The sequence below is a fragment of the Ictidomys tridecemlineatus genome, unplaced genomic scaffold, assembly GCF_052094955.1.
Source record: "Ictidomys tridecemlineatus isolate mIctTri1 unplaced genomic scaffold, mIctTri1.hap1 Scaffold_36, whole genome shotgun sequence".
Lineage (NCBI taxonomy): Eukaryota > Metazoa > Chordata > Mammalia > Rodentia > Sciuridae > Ictidomys > Ictidomys tridecemlineatus.
In genome coordinates this window covers 188,466-194,596 of record NW_027522439.1, presented here as the reverse complement: position 1 = coordinate 194,596, position 6,131 = coordinate 188,466, and positions in this window count along the sequence as shown.

Here is a 6,131-nt window from a genome sequence, read left to right as displayed (position 1 = left end):
TAGTAGAAGCAGAATGCTGCTGACATGGAGCTTGCACAGAATGTCCCCAGGGTCTGTGGAGCTGTGGTAGAGAAACCTAGCAAAAAGCTTGTGAGGTTAAGGGCAGCTGGTCCACTTTCAAGTGCTTGCTCAAGTCCTCATGGGTGCCGCAGGCCTAGAAAGTGATGTACTTCCCTGAGCCTCAGTTCCCCATCTGTCATCCCCTGGGTGAGGACAGTACCCACCTCCTGTGCAGAGTGGGCCAGGGGAGGCCAAATTTTCCAGCCTCTGTCCCTGCGGCGAGAGCTGCCCTGCCTAGTGAGTACCACCGCGGCCCCGGCTGGACTCCTGCACACTCTACCTGAACGCCTAGGCAGCCCTTCCAGCCTAGAAGGAGCAGAAGTTGGGTTTGCACCAAGATTTTTGTCTTGTTTTTGCCCTAGGGATTGAACCCAGGGGTGCCTTACCACTGAGCTGCACCTCAGGTCATGGTTTTATTTTCTATTTCAGTTTGAAACAGGGTCTTGCTAAGGTGCCCAGGCTGTTCTTGGCCTCCAAGCTCCTGTAATGACAGGAGTGCACCACCACGTCTGGCTTGCATCCAAAACCTAAGCCAGAAACCCAAGTGATTCTTTTGAGGGCACCTTGCCACTGGGTAGCCTGGGCACTTAGAACACTGTGAAGAGCAACCTTCAAGGAAGGTGCCTTGCCCTAGTCTCAGGCAATACAGCAGCCTCCCCTTTGACCCTGGAGAGGGAGTGGGTGCTAACACCACTGAGTGGGAGAAGCTGAGGCCCAGTGACTTGCAGAAGATTGTGGGGACATGGCTGGTAAGGGGTCATGCTACCAGTACCTGCTCTGTGGCCACAACCCTAGGTCACTCTTGGTTTCATTCTTTGAAAGGACCTGGAACAGCTCTGGGGCAGCCTGTCTGCCTGTATTGGCCTCAGCGAGCCCAGGAACCAGATGAGCTCAGATCATCCCACTTCTCATCCCATTCTCCCCACTGTATGTCTTCCTGGGGCTGAGACTCCTTCATCAGAATCAGCTCCAGGGCTGCAGGCCTGTCCTTAATTCAAACTCCAAGGAGATGGTTTCTAGGGTTCTTGGAGCAGGAGAGATCTGCTGGAAAGCAAGTGTGGGCCTGCCATGGAACTCCTGCCATCTCCCATGCCCCCCGGCTGCCCCTTGCCCCACCTGGGACCTGCCCTCAGGGAGAGAATCAGTAAGTTTGTGGGCAGAGCCCTCTGTAAGACCACGCTCCTCAGGGAGGCAGAGTGAGGCCCGCAGAGCTTCCCACTGGGGCCCTGGGGTGCAGCTACAAAGACTGTCAGATCCCATTAGTGTCCCCATTGAAGGACAGTCCTGTCCTCTCTCCTGTGTTCATAAGGAGCCCGAGTTCTGAGCTGAGAAGCCCGAAGCTTGGGAGGCTCCGGCCTGAGGCTGTCCAGTGTCTGGTGATGTCTTAAAATCAAACCCTTGTGCCCACCAAACACGCAGGACTCTGACCGTCCTGGGATTGAACTCAGCCCTCTGACCCGAGCAGGTTACCCAATCAAGTTGAGCATCCCTGTGGCTGAAAGGTAGGTTGGGCTCCTGTCCTCAAGGGCCCTTGTGAGGAGCGGCCTGGGGCAGGGGGCTGGGCATCGGCTCTGGACGTGGCCCCCTCAGCCCCTCAGATGGCTCACATCCCCAGTGGGATCTCTCAGTGCGCTGACGGACAGGGGCTCCAGCAACACAACACATGGATGAGCTTGGTGACAATACCACTACTGTCCAGTCATATTAATTGGGGTCAAGTCCACGAGTACACATCTCTGCAACATTGTTCCTGCAAGAGTGTCCCCAGATCAGCTCCTGGAGATGGGGGAGCGGGTTATCCTAGTGGGCTTCCTGGGAGCCATCTGAAGAAGTGTGACAACCCAGGGGAGGACAGGCTAGACACGGTGGCCACTGCGGCTGCTGGAAATTGCCAGTGTCCAGCAGTTGCCATCTAGCCATGTCCTCCTGCTCCAGCTTTTCTCAGGGTGACACTGCTGAGCCCTGAGTGTTCTGGGTCTTCCTGAGGTGACAGGACCTGGTGACTGCTTCTGAGGGAGACCACCAGGGGCCCTCTTCTCCCACTGCCACTGCCCATCCTCGTCACCTGCACATCAGAGGGTGTGGCATGAGGGGGGTCCTGGAGGCACCATCCACTGATTGGTCTGTTATTAGCTTCTTCCTCCCATGTCCCCTGAGGTGGCACGCAGGGCTGGGGGTGGGACAAACGAGGCCTGTAACCTGGCCAGGAAGACCTTCAACAGTTGGGCCTGACAGCTCAGAGCATGAGGCAGGGCGCTGCCCTGTGGCCGGGATCCCCTGGCTGGGAGCCCTGTGGCAGGGCAGAGCCTGAAGCCTGTTTGGGCTCTGCCAGGCAGAGGAGGGTTAGGGACCCTGAGGCTGGCAGGAACACGAGCCAAGGTAGGGCCCTAGGGGTGGGCAGGCCAGAGGCAGGAGGCTGGGGGAGCAGAGGGAAGCTATGTTGTTCCTGTGGCAGTGGCCTCTGGGAGACTCTCACACAGGGAGGGATGATGAACCCAGAGTTGACAAGGGCCTTCAGAGGCATCAGAGGGTTGGAGGGGTCTGAGGTCCTGGCAACACCTTTGTGGCACCCAACATGGGTTCCCTGTTGAGAGGGTGGACATTGGCTGGAGGAAGAAACAATAAAATGCCCATGTTGGCACCTTCTGGCCAGCAAAGGAGTGGAACCGGGGAGGGTCTCCGATCTCTCCTGGCGGGTTGGCCTATTGCAGTCTTCTGTCCCCTCCTGTCCAAGACAGGAGCCAAGACAGTCTTACAACCTCTGGATAGAGTCCAACATGTGTCAGGCTGCAGAACTGTGTGCCGCTTTGAAGGAACGCCTGCTGTCTCAGGTCCTGGGGGCCAGGAGGGTTCTCCTGCTCCCAAGGGTTTGCCTGGTGAGACCACCCGAGGTAAGAGGCTCTCCACAGCCCTGGGGAGGGGGCTTGAGCACCACCCTCCCATCCCCCACTAGTGCAGGCTTTGGACAGCAGCCCTCTCTCCCGTTTCAGTGCCCTACTTAGGTGATGTGACCATGGGGCCAGGAGCCACAGACTGAGCCATTCTCAGGGCCTTGGAATCCCTCATCTGAGGAATTTAATTAGTGCCTTTTAATCATTTATTCTAAATGGATGGATATTTGCTGCTAAAATCCAAACACTTGCACACTTTATAAATGACTCAGCCCTAATTTGGAAAATAGATGGGCTTTGATAAAAAGCAGCCTGGGGACAAATGGCTTATTTACTTGGAACTTGGACACACACAGCTGGGGGAGTGTTGACTGACACCTGCTGGGTGACTGCCTGGGTTAAGGGTTCTGCAGTTAGTGGGGACAATAAGGTCAAAGCTGCTCATACAGAGGGGTGGCCAAGGGGAGCACAGGGCATGTGTGCAGGGTGAGAGTTGCATTGACCAGAAGCCCGCCTGGCCTGGCTGGTGGCCATGAGCCTGAGGACAGAGCAGCTGACCAGGGGTGGCAGGGAGGACCTGACACACAGGCAGGAGAGCACTACAGCAAGGTGCCCACGTTATAGCCCTGACTCTGGCCAGACTTTCAGTCTGGGATGGTTAGAACATATTCCTCCTGTTGAACAAGAGTTAGAGACAGGACCTGTTGGATCTTTTGGAACTCTACAGATTCCCGGACCCTTCTTAGAGTGTCTAGAATCCAGCCAAACAGCAGACCAATGGCCAGTCAGAGGACGTGGGACTGGAGAGTGTGTGAAGAGGGTTGGATGATGGTTGGAAACAGACCCAAAGCTCTGAGGTGCTCTCTGCTCTTCCATTTGCTCAGGACTCTCCTCAAAGCATGGCCAGCCTTCTGGGAAGAGGGAGATGCCGTGGAACCCTGCCAGGCATCACCAGCTAAGTGGACGCTGGGAATATGGGAACCACTAAGTGGCTGTAGATGTTGGCTGCTTTCCACCACTGGGTCCACGAGACTCGACAAAACAACTTAGAGGAGGAAAGGTCTGAAACCTGGAGTTTCAGAGGGTCTGTCGATGGTAGGGCCGCCCATGGCTCTGGGCCCAAGATGAGGCTGGTGGAGGGCAGAATGCGGGAAAGCAGCTCAGAACCTGGCACCATAGAGCAGAGAGAGCTATGCTCAGCAGGGACAAAATGCAAACCCCAATGTCACATCCCCAGTGACCCACCTTCTTCAGTCCCACCCTGCCTGTCAATGGTCACCACCTAGACATCCAGCCAGGGGATCATCCACTGATCAGGTCATTTCTTGTGATCCAATCATTTAATCTCTGAACTCGTTCACATGTCTCACACATGAGCTTTCGGGGGCCCCTTGTATTCATACCATTACATGACACAGGTGCCATAAATGTTTTCATTTTAAGATAAAATACGTAGTGGTCATGTTACTTTGTCACTGTATAGTGAGGGACAAACCATTTTGTTAGACCCCTGGCCCTTCTCTTACAATTCTGACTCTCCCTCATAAGCCACACTTTATCACTTAGTTTTGGATTTCTGGTTTGCTTTCTTGGAGGTGGACTGGAAATTTGAGATCATACATAAAACCATCTCAGTTAGAGTCCTTCCAGGTTCAAGTGATTTATTTTTCATCTTTCATGGCTGACTTGCCCAACCTGGTTCAGGTGCTACATGTTTAAAACTTGCCTCATCTCGTTTTTCCTGAAGCAGCATCTGTGGTTCCCAGAGCAGCGTCTCTGCAGACAGGCTTGGGAGGTGTTTAGTCAGGCACCTGAGCACAGCAAGGCTGGGATCAAACCCCGTGGCCTCCTGGTGAGGGGATTCCTAACAAGGCACCCCTAACTGGTGCATGAAATAATGGGAATATTTCCCTCCTGGTTTTGGGGTCAGGAGTCCAACTCCAGGTGTGGGCAGGTGGAGCCTCTGGAGCTCCGAGGAGCCCTACTCCTGTCTCAGGGCCTGCAGGTGGCTTGGAGCAGTCCTTGAGCTGTGTGGCTGGGGAGGCTGGCCTCCACTCTGTTCACACCTGCATGTGGCCTCTCCCTGTGCGCGTGCCCCCTGTTTCTGTCCTCCTCTCCCGAGGACCGTGGTCATGCTGGAGGGAGGCCCATCCTCTCTGGTAGGTGTCTCAGCCAAACAGGACTTTACCTGCAAAGACCTAATATCCAGGTGAGGACACCTTTGCAGGGTCTGGAGGCTGGGACGTCACCACAATATTTGGGGACACAGTTCAACCCACAACAGCATGCTTTGCTTCCTGAGGGGACCAGGAGGGTACTGGATTTTACTAGGGTTCTGAAGAGGGCTCTCTGCAGGAGGCTGGCCCCATGCTTGGTTAAGGGTGGAACCCTCAAGAGTGCTTCAACCGCCATGGGTTAGGCCACTGGGACCCATGGCCTACAGCAGGTTAATGGGGTATTTTTCATACCAGAAGGACTGTGGCCTCAGGCTGGGGTGAGGGAGGTGATTTCAGTGGCTTGGGCTGGAGTAGGAGCCCTGTCCTGACAGGAAGCAGCTGAGGGGTGGGGTGCAGAGCCAAGGAAGCCCACGGCCCAGGGGGTCCTGGTGGCTAGAATGGGCAGATACATGTCAGAATCCCATCAATTTTCCCTGGAGGTGGTGGCTGCAGGACATGGACCGAACCAGGCATCCTCCCACCTCTCCTGTCCCATTTTACTCCATCACACATGTGCACACTCACAGGCTTCACTGCACATGTGAACACCTCAAGTACCCAAAACTGAGAGTAGAACATTCCCTGAGGGCAGTGAAAACTGGTCCTCGGGGTCCCCAGAGTGGATGAGCTGGTCCTGAGGGGGCCCGGCAGAGCGTCCTTGCTGCAGTGGGAGCTGAGCTCAGGCCTGCGCAGGAGAGAGCAGGGTAATGAAGTGATAAATTACACACCGAGAAGCATAGAAAATAGGCCAACTTCAAAGGAACGTTAAAGCAAGTGTGTTTAAAGTATTTCAGGAGATAAAGAGAAGAAGAACGCCATAAACCAAGAACATGACATTATGAAGAAAAGATAGCAGGGTGACATGGGGGGGGGGATGAAGCAGGAACACAGCAAGGCAACAGCCGAGCAGGAGCAGCAGGACAGGTGACAGCACCCAGAACGTGACCGAGGCAGCCTTCCTGAA